The sequence below is a fragment of the Aotus nancymaae genome, unplaced genomic scaffold (assembly GCF_030222135.1).
Source record: "Aotus nancymaae isolate 86718 unplaced genomic scaffold, 86718_ANA_hifiasm-v0.15.2.pri h1tg000003l, whole genome shotgun sequence".
In the NCBI taxonomy this organism is placed as follows: Eukaryota; Metazoa; Chordata; class Mammalia; order Primates; family Aotidae; genus Aotus; species Aotus nancymaae.
In genome coordinates, this window is record NW_026988414.1 from 31,703,463 (window position 1) to 31,720,560 (window position 17,098).

Consider the following 17,098-nt stretch of genomic DNA (forward strand, 5'->3'; position numbering starts at 1 on the left):
TGAGCCTGCAGGAAGCAGTGTTCTTACTACTATACTACAGCCTGGACAACACAATGAGATCCTGTCTCAAAAAAAAGAAAGAAAAACTGTACAGAAGTTTCTCAAAAAATTAAAAATAGAACTACCATATGATCCAGCAATACCACTACCGGCTATTTATCCAAAGGAAAGAAAATCAGTATATTAAGGAAATACCTGCAGGCCCATGTTTACTGCAGCACTATTCACAATACCCAAGATATGGAATCAACCTAAGTATCTGTCAATGAATGTATGGAAAAAGAAAATGTGGTATATATACACAGCCAAATATCGTTCAGCCATTAAAAAAAAGAAGGAAATCCTGCCATTTACAGGCAACGTGGATGGAACACCCAGCCTGTACTCCCAGCTAGTAGGAAGATCACTTGAACCCAGGAGTTAGAAGCCAGCCTGAGCAACATAGTGAGACCCCCATTTCTAAAGAAAAAAGAAAAAAAAAATGTTGATCTCCTGGAGGTAGAGAGTAGAATGATTGGAAGGGCAGGAGGGATGAAGAGAAGTTGGTTAATGGGCACAAACATACAGTTAGATAGAAGGAATACATTTCTCATGTTTGATAACACAGTGGGGTGACTGTAGTTAACAATAATTATTGCAGATTTCAAAATAGTTACAAGAGAAGATCTGAAGTGCTCCTAACACAAAGAAATAATAAATGTTTGAGGTGATACATATCCCAAATGCCCTGATTTGATCATTACACATTGTATGCAGGTATCAAAATATCACATGCATCATATAAATATGTAAAATTCTTGTGTATTAATTGAAAAAAGTAACATAAAAATAAAAAATAAATATCTGGATATAGAATTACTAGACAGATTTTTCAAGGTTTTTTTATATACATATTGCCATATCCCACAAAAGGTTATGCCTATTATGTTCCTATCAGAATCATAACACAATATCCATTTATCCATATTCTAACCAATGTACTTAGTATTATCATTCTTAGATATGTCATTGGTGAGAAAAACGATGTCTCATTATTGTTTTATTTTGTATTCCTTAAATTACTAATGGTGTGGATTTATCAACCATTTGCATTTCTTTTATTAATTTTTAATTTTTGTGGGTATATATTAATAGTAGGTACATATATTTATGGGATATGAGTTATTTTGATACAAGCATACAATGTGTAATAATTACATTAAATGAGGTATCCATCCATCACCTGAAGCATTTATTCTTTGTGTTACAATCATACTTTTAGTTATTTTTAAATACACCACTGAATTATTATAGTCACCCTGTTCTGCTATCAAGTACTAGATTTTATTCATTCTTTCTCACTATCTTTTTGTACCCATTTAATTTCTTCTTTCGTGAATTGCCTGCCCATGTCATCACATCTGTTTTACTACAGGGGATGTCTTTCTCTTATTGACTCATAAAAGGCTATTACATGTTGAAAATATCAATTATTTGTCAAACATTAACATTTCCCTATCTATCACACTGCCTCTTTTGTTTTCTTCTATACTGCGGAGAGATATCTTTATATCTACATCATTCCTATCAAAATGCTTTTTGAACATACCTGTTGTTCGACAGAAGCTGCCTGAACTAAAATATTTCTTCACATGTCCCTTCTTCACCATTTCTAATTCTATCACTCTAGTCAAACAGCACAATATACATAGCACATGACAATGGAGCTTCAATTAGTCTGCCTTTAGACTCTTTCCCTCGAAAATGGAATATAAACTATAAAAACATAAACTGTATTATAAACAAATAGCATAACCACATTGAAAGAAGTGAGAAAGAAAAATAATCTAAGCCACTTTAGAAAACAGTATTTTAACTGAATACTATAAGGCTAGAGACAAAAAGAACCACACTATACTCTATTTAGTAACTGTGTTTCTCACAGGAATGTAGGTCAGAAATCCTAAAATTACTTTATGTGCATACTAGGACTGAAGAAATAAAAAAATATTTTGTAGAATGCAAGAGTCAGATTTCTCACTGTCAGATAAAGAAGTTAAAAATAAGGGACAAAACTAGAATGAACCCTGTGGTGTTAGACTAGAAACAAAGCTACTGGGATGAACTTGTTTTGAAAAATACATGGGGCCAGGCGCAGAGGCTCACAGCTGTAATCCTAGCACTTTGGGAGGCCAAGGCTGGCAGATCATGAGGTCGGGAGATTGAGACCATCCTGGTCAACACGGTGAAATCCCGTCTCTACTAAAAATACAAAAATTAGCTAGGTGTAGTGGCGTGCACCTGTAGTCCCAGCTACTCACGGAGGCTGAGGCAGGAAAATTGCTTGAATCCAGGAGGCAAAGGTTGCAGTGAGCTGAGATTGCACCACTGCACTCCAGTGTGGGCGACAGAGCAAGACTCTGTCTCAAAAAAAAAAAAAAAAAAAAGATAGCTATATCTATATATATGGATAAATACAGAAATATAGATCTTTGTGTATGCATGGGTGTGCATATGTATAGATTGGTGTCTTCTGTGGGGCCCTGGAAGCAATGTTACCCCAGTAGCAATGAGCATCCCTAGAGCACAGATCTTTGTGTTTAAATACTTTTGTCCAAAAAAAAGAAACTACAGGTCCTTGGAGAAGTGGCTGATACCAGGGTTGAGGCAGGGAAAACACAAGATGAGCCTGGGGCATCATCATATGATAACAGAAAATTAGGAAGTTCCAAAAAAGAAAAAAAGGATGGAAATATGATGAAAAGCTACAGAAAGCAACCTGAAAAAAAAAAAAATCCCAATGATCAAAGCTGGAACAATTTCACACATAAAATAACACAAGTGTAAGATAACAACCAAGAGAAAAATATCTGAGTCCACATCTATACAAATAAATAACAGAATACAAATAAACAAATGGGAGAAACTGGGCAGCTCATCCTTACAGATTAATTTCAATGAATAAATAATGAGGAAAGTAGAAAATCCTCATTACAACACCATAGTCATAATAATTGTTGAAGGCAAGATCCATCAATGGATGCAAAATTTAGCAAGGGAAAGTCTGAGAAGTAACAGGATATTTGTACAGTTTAAAAGCTTCCTCCAAGATGTCAATTAATTATAAGGAGAAAAATAAGACCTTTACATTGGAGAATCCCAGCAGACACCCTCTTACCAAGTGATCAAGATCAACCTCACAAGCAATAAGTCATATATATCAGCTACGCTCATATGATGAACTGAGAAGGGCACATACACTTTTATGTTAACAAAAATGTACAACCTTAATCTAATCATGACAGAACATTGGACAAACCCCATTTGAGGGATACTCTACAAAATAACTGACCAGTACTCTTCAAAACTGTAAAGATCAGAAAGAGTATAAAGACAGAAAAAGACTGTCACTGTAAAGACAGGAAAAGACTGAGAACTGTCACAGACTGGAGGAGCCCAAGGACCCAAGACAACTAACTGCAATGTCGGGTCTTAAGAGTGGATCCTGGAATAGAAAAAAGACATTATTAATACAGGGGGAATAAAAGAAATCAAAAGAAGGTCAGGAGTTCTGTTAATAGTATTATACTAACATTAATTTCTTGCTTTTGATAATTGCACTATGGTACGAACACCTTCCATCGGCCCAGAGGTCCCACTTTTCGGGATATTGGTGGCGCCCAATTTCTTCCGGCCCGCCGCTTTGTGTTTCTGACTTATGGAAGAGGTACTGAATTTGAAGAGAAAAGTCAACGCCCTTAGTCGCACTGTAAGATCTCCTCTCTGAACCTCGGATAGTTAAAAGGAGGAAGCCAGCTGTGGAACCTTCTGCGAACCACCTCTGGGTCTGGAGGGCTGGGGGCTCCGGCCTCTCGCTCCCTGTCCCCCACTCACTACCCTCGAGCGTCGCTTCATTCCTCGCAGTGTCACCCACGGGACACCTGGGCCACACACAACAAACGCGCCCACGAGCGAACGGATGCGCGGGTCCGCCCGAGACCCAGATGCCGGCGACCCTGCAGACCCGGGCCCCACTGAGCGCCAGAAACAGGACACGCGCGGGAAATTTTTCCACCCGGCGACACTGGGAGGCCGTCCCGCTCGCACAGTCTGAGGCCTCCCCATACCAGCTTCTAATAAAGCTTCCAAAAACGAAACCGCGAGAGGCTCCGCCACTTCTGAAAGACAAGAGGAGCCACCATGGCACTCGCACTTCTGATCCAATACCCCACTTCCCGCCCAGCGCCTCTTGCGCGCGCCACAAGAGCGCCCAGCCCACCAAGCCTGTCACGGCCCCCAGAGGAGGCCTCCGGAGAGCCCCTTACCTCCCGCCGGGGCGCTTGAGGCCGGTCGGTGCCCACGGCGCAGGCGCAGGAGCGACGGGGCGGGGCGTCGCGAGGGGTGGGCTGGGATGTACCCCCCCTCCGCCCCGCCCCACCCCGCGAGGCAGCCGGGCGGGGTGCGGGGGTCATACAGGTGAGTACAAAGGCGGACGTTGCTCTGAACAGCGAAAGTCTTTTTCAAAATGATTTACATTGTGGGATTGTGACTCGAACCAAGAGGAGAGAGACGCACAAACGCTTTTTAGGTCTGCTTGTTGTGTTTAAGACAATTCACGCTTGTGTGTCCGACTGTATTTTGCAGTTTTCCTGTCTGTTTTCCTCTGTTCTTCCTAGAATTTTATCTGCAGGTTGGGCATGTATTCTTAGCTCTGTTTTGAAACTGAAGCTCAGAAAGGTTGTGTCTCCCCATCCTGCCCCTAAAAGCCCTGTGAAGTGGACAGGGCAGGAGTGCCACCTTAACTGCAACAGGTGCAGAAATTAAAGCTCAGACAAATTGTGGTTTCCTCCAAAAACTGGTAGTGGGCTTAAGGCAAACGTCTTTATCCCGCCTTTAATTATGACTCTGGGGTTTAACAAAGAATTTTAAGTGACTCACTCCAGTTCAGCCAGCTTATGACAGAGGTGGAACTCCACCTGGGTGTCCTAATTTCCTTCCCAAGTTATTCCAGTTAGACCAGCTGCTACCACATGAAGAAGCAGGTGGCTGGCTTTGAAGCCTTGTCCAAGTCACAGGTTCTCCTCTCTTCATGGCCTAACATCCAGATCCAGCCCTTTTTAAAATATATCTGTGAATATTCAGATAACGTGCTTATAATGTATTCACTAATTTTATTGTCTCAGAAGTGATCAGGATATTCAAACCACAGTTAAGGAAACACAGTTCTTACGGTGTTTCAGTAGAGTAGGAGGTAGAAATTGTAGAACAGGGAAGATTAGGGGCCTGTAGATCCTTTAAAAAGCCTTGAAAGACAATTTCTAAAATAAAGCACCAAATCTACCAAGCAATCTGGATTTTCTTTGGGGGCATAATGTATGCTGATGTTTGAGCCCCAGAATGTATTTATCAAATTTTAATTCTAAGGAGAAAAATTAAAGTATTAGGCAATACCATGAGAAAATATTTTTCACGCAAGGATCAGTTAAATAAGATTTTTTGAGGTAAAGATCATTTGTGTTAAGTTCTGAGCAAGCTACCGCAGGTCCAAAATCAGGTGGTGTGGTACTCAAAAATTCTAAATTTGGATCTGGGCTTCTAGGTTGTTATATTTATGTTTGCTATAAGTTAGGTGTGTCAAGGTAGTTGGATAAAACTTTTTAATCTAACAGTTGGTTAGCTTGATTTATAATCTTTAAATATTCAAACATATGGTGTGTGAACCTCTTCTTGTACTCTGGGTCATCAAGTTGTTAGGGACAGGCTTGCTACTACTAGCCAACATTTTCCTGAAGTTCTAACTGAACCAGCAAGGCCAAACAAAATAAAACATTGAGTATGTATGTTGGAAAGAAAATTTAAAAAAATTCTTTTAGGATATTATGATTGATTGCTTTCTTGGAAAATGCATGGAATAAATTGAAACTAATTCAATAAGGTGGCTAGAAAATACCTCTCCTAAACAACAATCATCAATTTTAGAATGTAGTGGGAAGAAGACTAGGTGTGATGGCTCATGCCTATAATCCCAGCACTTTGGGAGGCTGATGAGGGAGAATTGCTTGAGGCTAGAAATTCAAGACAACCTGGGCAACATAGTGAGACCCCATTTCTTAAAAAAAAATTAAAGGTAGCTGGGTATGGTGGCATGTGCCTATAGTCCCAGCTACTCAGGAGGCTGAGGCAGGAGGATCACTTGAGCCCAGGTGTTTGAGGCTGCAATGAGCTATGATCCCACCACTGCACTCCAGCCTGGACAAAAGACTGACACCCTGTCTCTAAAAACAACAACAACAAAATCATAATGTAGTGAGAGAAAGATTACTTTCAAAAATAACAAATATCAAGTTTGTGTTTATAAGGAATTATGAGTCCTATTTGAGAAATTGAGAATAATAGCTAGATGAGGGATAGGGGTGGAAGGAAGGATCACAAAGGTGCATGAGGAAACTTTGGGAGTTATAGAAATGTTCATTATCTTGATTGTGGTAGTAGTTGTATGGATGTATGTATATGTCAAAAGTTACCAAATTGTGTACTGTAAATATGTGTATGTATAAGTGCTTACTGTAGGGAAGAGGGAAGAAGTAGCTTTTTATTTGATTGTATGTGATGTGTAAAGCACTTGGTTAGGCACTTTACATGCAATATGTTATTTAATACTAATAGCACCCCTCAAAGTAGGCATTACAATCACCCCCATTGTACAAACTAGGAAATTGAGGCTTAGAGAGTAACTTGACCAAGGTCCAAGTCTCATATACTACATAACAGGAGTAAGACTCAAATCTTACCTAGCAACAATATTTATACTTTAACTTGATTTCCATATTTCCATAAAGGATACAAATAAAGACTTAAATATATAAAAAAAAATTCAATATTGTAAAGTTGTTCATTTCTACCAAACTAATTTAAAAATTTATCAAAATCCCATTATGATTTTCTTCCTTCCTTCCTTTCTTTCTTTCTCTTTCCCTTTCCTTCCCTCCCCTCCCCTCCCTCCTCTCCCCTTCCTTCCCCTCCCCTCCCCTCCCCTTCCCTTCCCTTCCCTTCCCTTCCCTTCCCTTCCTTTTCCCTCTCTCTGTCCCTCCCTCCCTCTCTCTCTCTTTCTTTCATTCATTTATTTTTGAGACAGGGACCTGCTTTGTCACTTAGACTAGAGTGCAATGGGGGTGATCATGGTTCACTGCAGTCTTGACCTCCTCCCTCCTCAGCCTCCCAAATAGCTGGAACCACAGGTGTATGCCACTACACTGGGCTGATTTTTAAATTTTTTTTCCTCGAAATTTGGACTCCCTGTGTTGCCCAGTCTAATCCCCAATTCCTGAGCTCAAGCAATCCTCCTACCGCAGCCTCCCAAAGTGCTAAGATTATAGGCGTGTGCCACCACACCAGGCCCTCTTTATGATTTCTATAATAAAACATTTTTTAAAATCCAAATTGATTTTGCAACTATTACTCTTTCTTCTTAGAATGCCATTTTTTGCTTGCTTTTCCCCATCCCTTTCCCCCACCTCAAAGTAAAGAAATAATTATTTTGTTGGACTCTTTATCTAGGAAGCTTCCCCCACTGATATGGTTTGACTCTGTGTCCCCACCCAAATCTCATCATAAATTTTACTCCCATAATTCCTACATGTTGTGGGGGGGGACCTGATGTGAGATAATTTGAATCATGGGAGATAATTTGATTGATAGGGCAGTTTCCCCCATAGTATTCTCATGGTAGTGAATAAGTCTCATGAGATTTGATGGTTGTATCTACTTTTGCATCTTCCTCATTTTCTCTCGCCACTGCCATGCCAGAAGTGCCGTTCACCTCCCACCATGATTCTGAGGCCTCCCCAGCCATGTGGAAATATAAGTCCAATTAAACCTCTTCTTCTCAGTCTCGGGTATGTCTTTATCGGCAGCATGAAAATGGACTAATGCAGTAAATTGGTACCAGTAGAGTGGGGTGTTGCTGAAAAGATACCCAAAAATGTGGAAGTGGCTTTGGAACTGGGTATTAGGCAGAGGCTGGAACAGTTTGGAGGGCTCAGAAGAAGACAGGAAAATGTGAGAAAGTTTGGAGCCTCCTATAGGCTTGACTTGACCTTCTTTGTCTCTTTTTATAGTTTTTGTTTTGAAATCTTTTGTCTAATAAATATATAGCTGCTCCTGCCTGTAATCCCAGCACTTTGGGAGACTGAGGCAGGTGGATCATTTGAGGTCAGAAGTTCAAGACTAGCCTGGCCAACATTGTGAAACCCTGTCTCTACTGAAAATACAAAAATTAGCCAGGCACAGTGACACATGCCTATAATCCCAGCTATTCAGGAGGCTGAGTGGGAGAATTGCTTGAACCCAGTGGGGCAGAGGTTGCAGTAAACAGATCATGCCACTGCACTATAGCCTGGGCAACAGAGCAAGACTCCATCTCAAAAAAATATATATATAGATAGGTATATATATATGGCTGCTTCTGCTTTGTTTTGTTGTTGTTGTTGTTGTTGCTTGTTTGTTTGTTTCAATTGGCATGGAATATTTTTTCCATATCTTTATTTTCAGTCCCTGTGTCTTTACAGGTAAAGTGTTTTTCTTGTAGACAACAGATCATTGGATCTTTTTTAATTAGTTCAATTACTCTATGTCATTTTTATTTAGTCCATTTATATCAAATGTTACTATCGATAAGTAAGGACATACTTCTGCCATTTTATAATTTGTTTCCTGGTTGTTTTATGGTCTTCCCTCCCTGCCTGCCTGCTTTGCCTGCTTTCTTCCCTTCCCTTGTTCCCTTGCTCCCTCCCTCCCTCTCTTCCTTCCTTCCTGCCTTCCTTCCTTCCTATTTGTAAAGATTATTTTCTCTGGTGGTATGTTTTAATTTTGTGCTTTTTACTTTTTGTGTATCTGCTGTAGGTTTTTAAATTTGAAGTTCTCATGAGGCTTAGAAATAACAACTTATAACCCATCATTTTAAACTGATGACAACACTGGTTGTAAAAATAATAAGCAAAGAGAAGAGTAATAAAAACTCTACACTTCACTTTACACTTTAACTGCTTGCTTTTTAACTTTTTGTTGTTCCTATTTATATTTTATTATACTCTCTGTGTGTTGAAAAGTTGTCGTAATTATTATTTTTGATAGGTTCATATTTTAGTATTTCTGCTCAAGATATGAGTAACTTCCATACCACAATTACAGTGTTGTTATTCTGTGTTTGGCTGGGCACAGTGGCTCATGCCTATAACCCCAGCACTTTGGGAGGCCAAGGCAGTCTTGGCCATGTTGAGCAGGCAGTCTCAACAGCTTGAGCCCAGGTGTTTGAGACTAGCCTGGGCAACATGGCAAGACCCTGTCTCTACAAAAATTTTTTAAATAAATAAGCCAGGCATGGTGGCATGGGCCTGTGGTCCCAGCCACTTGGAAGGCTGAGGTGGGAGGATCACCTGAGCCCAGGAGTTGAGGATACAGTGAGCTGTGTTATTAATAGTACCACTGTACCCCAGGCTGGGTGGACAACAAAGCCAGACCCTGTCTTAAGAAAAAAGGTCTGTTTTTGTCTGTTTACTTATTATTACCAGTGAGTTTTCTACCTTCAGATCACTTCTTACTGCTTGTTAACATCCTTTTCTTTCAGATTGAAGAACTCCCTTTAGCATTTCTTGTAGGACAGGTTTGGTGTTGATGAAATCCTTCAGCTTTTGTTTGTCTGGGAAGGTCTCTATTTATTCTTCATGGTTGAAGGATATTTTTGCTGGATATACTATTCTAGGATAAAAGTTTTTTCTTCAGCACTTTAAATATGTCATGCCACTCTGTCATGCCATATGCACTGCCATGTCAAAACCTTTAAGGTTTCCACTGAAAAGTCTGCTGCCAGACATATTGGAGCTCTTTTATATGTTATTTGGTTCTTTTCTTTTACTGCTTTTAAGGTTTTTTCCTTCCTTCACCTTTGAGAGTTTGATTATTAAATGCCTTGAGGTAGTATTCTTTGGGTTAAATCTGCTTGGTGTTCTATAATCTTCTTGTGCTTAAATGCTGACAGCTTTCTCTAGTTTGGAATGTTCTCTGTTATTATCTTTTTAAATAAATTTTCTACCGCAATCTCTATCTTCTCTTTAAAGGCAGTAACTCTTAGATTTGCCCTTTCAAGGCCATTTTCTAGATCTTGTAGGCATGCCTTATTTTTTTTTATTCTTTTTTCTTTTGTCTCCTGTGACTGTATATTTTCAAGTAGCTTGTCTTCAGGCTCACTAATTCTTTCTTCTGCTTATCACTTCTGTTGTTAAGAGACTCTGATTCCTTCTTCAGTATGTCAGTTGAATTTTTTAGCTTCAGAATTTGTTTGGTTTTTAAACATTATTTCAATCTCTTTGTTAAATTTATCTGATATGATTCTGAATTTCTTCTTTATATGTGTATGTTATCTAAAATTTTGTTGTACTTCCTCAAAACAGCTATTTTGAATTCTCTGTCTGAATGTTCACATAATTCTGTCACTCCAGGATTGGTCATTGGTGGCTTATTTATGTTGTTTAGTGAGGTCATGCTTTCCTTGATGGTCTCGATGCTTGTGGATATTCAGCAATGTCTGGGCATTGAAGAGTTAAGTGTTTATTGTAGTCTTTGCAGCCTGAGCTTGTTTGTACCTATCCTTCTTGGGAAGGATTTCTGAGTATTCAGAGGGAATTGAGTGTTGTGATCTAAGTCTCTGTTCACTGCAAGCATATCTGGATTAGTGGTTACTCTAAAGCCCAGTAATGCTGTGATTCTTGGAGACTCATAGATGTACTGCTTTGGTGGTCTTGGGTAAGATCCGAGAGAATTCTCTGGATTACCAGGCAGAGACTCTTGCTCTCTTCATAAATGGAGTCTCTCCATGATGAGCTGCCTGGATCTAGGGGAGGAGTGACACAAGCACCCCCATGACCACCACCACTGGGACTGTGCTGGGTCATACCTGTAGCCAGCACAGCACTAGATCTCGCCCAAGGCCTGCAGCAGCCACTGCCTGGCTCCTGCATGTGTTTCCTCAAGGCTCAAGGGCTCTTCAGTCAGCAGGTGGCAAATCCAGCCAGGCCTGTGTCCTTCCTGTCAGGACTGTAAGCTCCCCTCAGCCCAGGGCAGGTCCACAAATGCTATCTGGGAGCCAGAGCCTGCAGTTGGGAACCTTAGGCAGATCCTTAGTGCTTTATTGTACTGTGGCTGAGCTAGCATCTAAGCCACAAGATGAAGTCCTTTCCACTCTTACCTCTCCTTTCCTCAAGTAGAAGGAGTTTTTCCCTGTGGCCACCACTGTCCCAGGCCTATGGCAAGTACTGCCTGGTTTACACAAGTCCCAGGGCTCTTCAGTCAGCTTGCAGTGAATGCTGTCAGGCCTAGGTTTCTCTTTAGGGCAGTGTGCTCCCCTCTGGCCCAGGGTTAGTCTAAATGCCATCCAGGAGCCAAAGCCTGGAATCAGAGACCCCAGGAGCCTACTTGGTGCTTTATCCCACTGTGGCAGAGCTGGTACTCAAGCTGCAAGGCTTACTCTTCCCTCTCCTTTGTTACACCAAAGGAGTCTCTCTCCATAGCCACTACAGCTAGGAAGGTGCTGGGTCACACCTGAAGCTAGCACAGCATTCAGTCTCACTCAAGCCCTGTGAGAGTACTGCCTTGCTGCTGGTGGTGTTTATTCAAGGCCCAGGTGCTCTTTAGTCAGCAAGTGATGAATCCTGCCAGAAGGAATCCTGTCCTTCTCTTCAAGGCAGAGGGTCCCCTTCTGGCTCACGGTGTGTCTGGAAATGTTCAGGAACTAGAACTGGTTTGGGGGCCTCAGGACTCTTCCTGGTACCCTGTTCTACTGTGGCTGAGATGGTATCCAAGTTGCAAGACAGAGTCTTCTTTACTCTTCCCTCTTCTCTCCTCAAGTGGAAGAAAGGAGTCTCTTTTGGAGCTGCAAGCTGTGCTGCCCAGGCTTGAGAGAGTTTTGACACAAGCACTCCATTGGCCACCCCGGCTAAGGTCTCACTAGGTCACGTGCACCCCGGGTCCACTGGCTCTGAGTCCAGCACAGTACCAGGACTTTCCCAGGAAATGCAGTCCTTGTTGCTCAGACTGCCTTTCAAGTTTACTTAGAGTACTAGAGTACTTTAGCCCATGGTTGTGTGGCTTAGTGCCTTTCAAGTTTACTTAGAGTACTAGAGCACTTTAGCCCATGGTTGTGTGGCTTAGTGCCTTTCAAGTTTACTTAGGGTCCTAAAGTACTTTAGCCCATGGTTGTGTGGCTTGCTGGAACTCAGGTTCTGACTGTTGGGATGGGTGATCCCCCTCTGGCTAATGCTGGTCTAAATGGTGCTCTGCGAGTGTCAGCTGAATTCTTTCTTGCGTTGCTTTCCACTGTGACAGTACTGAGTTCCAGTGCAAAGTCTCACAATCACTGTACTTTTCCTCCCCCAGGGATACAGATTCTCTCTTCTTACCACATGGCTGCTGCTGGAGGATGAAGGAGGGGTGGTGTCAGCAATTCAAGATTGTCTTTCCTACCCTCTTCAGTGCCCGACCTTGGTAAGTTGTTTAAACCAGGTACTGTGATCACTTACCTGATTTTTGGTTCTTATGAAGGGGCTTTCTTGTTTGGATGGTTTTTCAATTTGCTATTCCTGGCAGAGGGATGTTCACTGGAGGTGTCTATTCAGCCATCTGGCCCCACCTCCCTCCAATCTATCCCTCATTTTTCTTTAATTGCTTTAACTAGCTCAAATGAACTTCTACTACTTTCTTTTTTTCTTTTTTTTTCTCTTGAACTTCTACTTTCACTAAGAGAATTCTAACTATTGTAGACACAAAATTCCATGTTTCTACTATCTTATGATATCAGTTTAAACATATATATAATGAATCCACTGACTTTAGTACTTAAACCTCACTGTCTGCTTTGTTGTCCTCTGCCACCGCACACACCATCACCAAACTGTCTGTTCATATATATATAGTAGGTTAAAGAGGCTTTATCTCAAACCCAAAGGAGTAAACGCTGCAGATAATCAGGAATGCTAGGATTTTTCACTTATCTCTCATTCACTACATAGGAATTTCATAATCATTTTATATATGGAATGGCTTAAATGCCCAGACATGTGCTTATAAATTTCATTCCCTTTTTTCCCCTCCCTCTTTTTGTTATTTAGATTATCTAGTTTAGTTATCCTCACAACTTAGTGTGCCTAAGAATTATTGTATATAAAGTCATGCTTAATGAACCTTCTGGACAATTTAAAGAATTTTCAAGGATAACTTTGACTATGTAATTTTTGCTTTGTTCATTGACTTTAATTACTCTTATTTACGTCCCTTACCAACCTAACTCCTCCTCAAAAATGGAACTTTATATTATGCTTACAACGAGAACATAGTAAACAAACAGCATTAAAATTATATTAAATGTTATTTTTACTTTAGCTGTTTTGGGTTTTGTAGTATCTTAGTTTTTTACTTTAGCACCTTGGGTTTTGTAGTAACTTAGTTATTATTATGAATGTCAATTAATATCACATGACAGATGTACAAACATGCAAGTTAATAGAAATTCCACATGGGCCCAACCTTGCTTCCTAACTTTATTTCCAATTACTCTCCATCATACATCTTTAGTTCTAACCAAATTGAAATTCTCAGTGTTTTTTAATCCCAATCCTTTCCCCACCCTGTGCCTCCCACCTGGGATATTCTCTACCAATTGCTCTTTCCTCTATGCATGTCCAAATCCTACTCATCTTTCCATGTTCATACCAAATGTGGCCTTTCCTAACATTTCTAGGTTTAATGCCTCCTTCCTCCAAATGACTACCTTATAATGTGGATTTTCTGGTTTTTTTGATTCATTAGTCTACATTTTAGTACAGTAATTTGGTATGTGTCCTGTTGCCCCTCCCATGCTTTAAACCTTTCAGCTCTCTGTTTAAAGTAATAACAGTAATAATATAGTTGGTGATGATAGCATATGGATAAGTCAAATTAATGGCATAAATGCTCTAAGAGATGGGAGGGAGGAATTGGGAATAAGGTAACTGCACTACCTCTAGAGCGGCGTTGTGTTACTTGAAAGTAGACTTAGATCAGTTGTGAATGTATATTGGAAACTCTAAGGCAACTACTTTAAAAAAATTCAAAAGGAAGTGTAACTGATATGCCAAAGAAGAGAGAAAAGAAAGGGGAACAAAAAGAAACAAAGAATGAGTGCAATGAGTAAAAAACACTGGGAACATGTGGATATTAAACCAAATACATCAATAGCCACTTTAAGTGTGAATTGTCCAAATATATCGTTTTTTTTTGGGGGGGGGTCAGTGTGATTGTCAGACAATAAAAAGCAAGACCCATATGTTGTCTACAAGAAACTCACTCTATAAAGACACAAGTAGGTTAAAAGTAATGGGATAGAGGAAGAGATACTATGGCTGTATTCATTTGCTAGGGCTTCCATAAGAAAGTTCTAGAAATTAGGTGGCTTAAACAAGGGAAATTTATGTTCTCACAATCTGCAGGTTAGAAATCTGAGATCAAGGTGTTGGCAGAATTATTTTTTTCTGAGGATTATGAGGGAAGGAGCTGTTCTTAGCCTCTTTCCTTGGCTTGTAGATGGCCATCTTCTCCCTCTTGAGGACATAGGCTTCCCTCTGTTCATGTCTGTGTCCAGATTTCCTCTTCATATAAGGACACTAATCATAGTGGATTAGGGGCCATTCTTATGATCTTCTTTTAATTTTATACCTCTTTAAAGACCCTGTATCCAAATATACAAGTCACATTCTGAGGTATTGGGGGTTAGAATTCCAACAATAAAAATTTGGGGGAGGGGACACAATTCAACCCATAATATACGCCTACACTATTCAAAAGAAAGCTGGAGTAGCTCTATTAATTTCAGGCAATGTAGACTTCAGAACAGGGAAAATTATCAAGGATGAAGAAGAGCACGTTACCTAACGATAAATGGTTCAGTTCTCCAAGAGGACAAAACAATCCGTAATGTGTACACACCTAACAACAGAGCATCAAAATACATGAGGCAAAAGCCAATATAAATGCAAGGAGAAATAGACAAGGCACCTCACAAATAGAGTTTGGGAGTAACAGTGCAAAAATTAAGTTCCTTAAACCTGTTATTTCTTCCAGGGGCAAGAGGATTGTTAAAGAACCAAGGAACTATAACAGTAGGGCAAAATTATTCCTGAAATAACAAATATTTCAAGATTCCTGTTGGAGGAGCTGCTGGAGTTCTCTTTTACAAGATTGTAGACTCTATCCTCCGTCCTTTGACAACTGACACTCTCACAAGTAAACCTTTTAATCCTCCAACTAGTGGAATACATTTAAGGAACTGTGATAATGCCCATGAAATCATCAAAATTCACAAAGAGCACCACCCTCTCTCTTCTTATCCCAGGAATTCCAAATTCTATTGTCATACCCCTTAGGGAATTTTTCCCCTTTTGTAGGCTTCAGTGGCTTTCAGGAGCTTTTTGAGTGATATTTATATTTCTAGCTAACGATGTATTAACTTTAGCATTTCCTTGGCAGATTAGTACTAAAGAGAGAAATGTTGCTTGTTTCATGGAAATAAATTGATAGGTTCAGCAACTGTCATTTTGCTTCTATAAGTGAACACTTTAGAAGTGTTTTGACCTGAGCAAATGGTTTTACATATGAAAAAAAATTTCCTGAATCCCAATACCTAAACATTAAAGAACATAATTGGTAAGTTTGAATCTTTCCAACATCTGGTAAGTGCTTTCTCCTTCATTCATTCGTTCAGTCTTCACCACCAGCGTGTAAGCCACTGTGCTGAGTCCTGGTGATTGAAAGTTTAAAAAGATCCTGTTTCTGTCTTCCAGGGGTTCACAGTTTTGGGGGAAAGACAGACATGTTGCTAAATATAATATAATCAATAAGTATTATATTAGCTCTCCCTACAAAAATGCTATAGAAAGACACACAGAGCTGGCAACTTAAGAGTTTAGTCAGTACATGGGCATTATCACAGAAGGGAAGAAATAGCATTCTGAACAGAGAGAACATATGTACAAGGCACAGAAAAAGTGCAACAGTGGTATGTCCAGGTCTCTCAGAGTAGTGGGAGCAGCAAGAGGAGACTCTTAAACCCAACTCGATTTAGGATAAATAATTTAAGTGACTTTTCTATACAGCTTTCTGCCTCATCGTAAAGCGTAAAAACAGAGAAGGCTGCTGGAGAACAGGATGAGTAACTACCTCAGATGTGTTTATCAAAGTTCATATTGATCATGTTTGTATTTGTTTCAGATCTTATCATGGCGCTATTTGGTTTTGAATCTCTGTTGTATTCTCTCCATCTAAGACACATGCCATATAGACTTACAGACTCATAACACCTACACATTACTTGTGAGTGCTTCTGAGGCCTTCCACCAATTTTTTTTTTTTTAATTTCAAAAGCATTTTAAGAGACAGGGTCTCACTGTATTGCCCAGGCTGGAGTGCAGTGGCTATTCACAGGTACAATCATAGAACCAATGTGCCTGGTTTCACATTTAAATTTAAATCTCCAGCCTTGCTCCAGGTGCAGTGGCTCAAGTCTATAATCCAAGCATTTTGGGAAGCTGAGGCAGGAGGATAGCTTGAGCCCAGGAGTTTGAGAGCAGCCTGGGTGACATGAGAACCTATCTCTACAAAAAATTTTAGAAGTATTAATTTAAAAAAAACCCTCCAGCCTCATAGGCTACTATTTTCTGAACCAGGTTCCTGTAATTCCTCAATATCCCATCCACTTTCTTGCCTCTATGCCTTTGCTCAAGCTACATCTCTCTTTGCAATGCCTTCTGCTTCCTTTCCACTGATCAGAACTTTATTCCTCCTTGAACACCTACCTCAAGTGTATTTTCTCTTCCAAAACCTTCCCTTATTCCCCCAGCCTGTGCTCCCATAATACCTTGATTTAATTTTGCTCTGTGTTACAGTAATTCACATACCTGTCTTTCAGCTAGAGCAGAAACTTTTCGAAGGTAGGGACTTTGTCATAATTATTTTGTGTTTTCAGCACCTAGTACATGACGAGGAATGTGGCACTTGATAAATATTTGTTTTAGATGACCTGTTCATCTCATTGTTT

General features: G+C 40.1%; 1 protein-coding gene and 1 long non-coding RNA gene across 4 annotated transcripts in view; one reads left to right on the plus strand and one right to left on the minus strand.

Annotated features, from left to right (window-relative positions):
• STX17 (syntaxin 17) overlaps window positions 1-4,333 on the minus strand; it is a 112,636-nt gene extending 108,303 nt beyond the window's left edge. For all 3 annotated transcript variants that reach the window (XR_010343774.1, XM_021674238.2, XM_021674240.2), the window contains exon 1: window positions 4,305-4,333. The gene's annotated coding sequence lies outside the window, so the exon portion shown is untranslated. The remainder of the gene's footprint in view (window positions 1-4,304) is intronic.
• An 8,082-nt stretch (window positions 4,334-12,415) lies between these two features.
• The window catches only part of LOC105706903 (uncharacterized), a 47,485-nt gene continuing 42,802 nt past the window's right edge, over window positions 12,416-17,098 (plus strand). The window contains exon 1 of the long non-coding RNA XR_001104953.3: window positions 12,416-12,516. This is a non-coding gene — a long non-coding RNA (uncharacterized LOC105706903). The remainder of the gene's footprint in view (window positions 12,517-17,098) is intronic.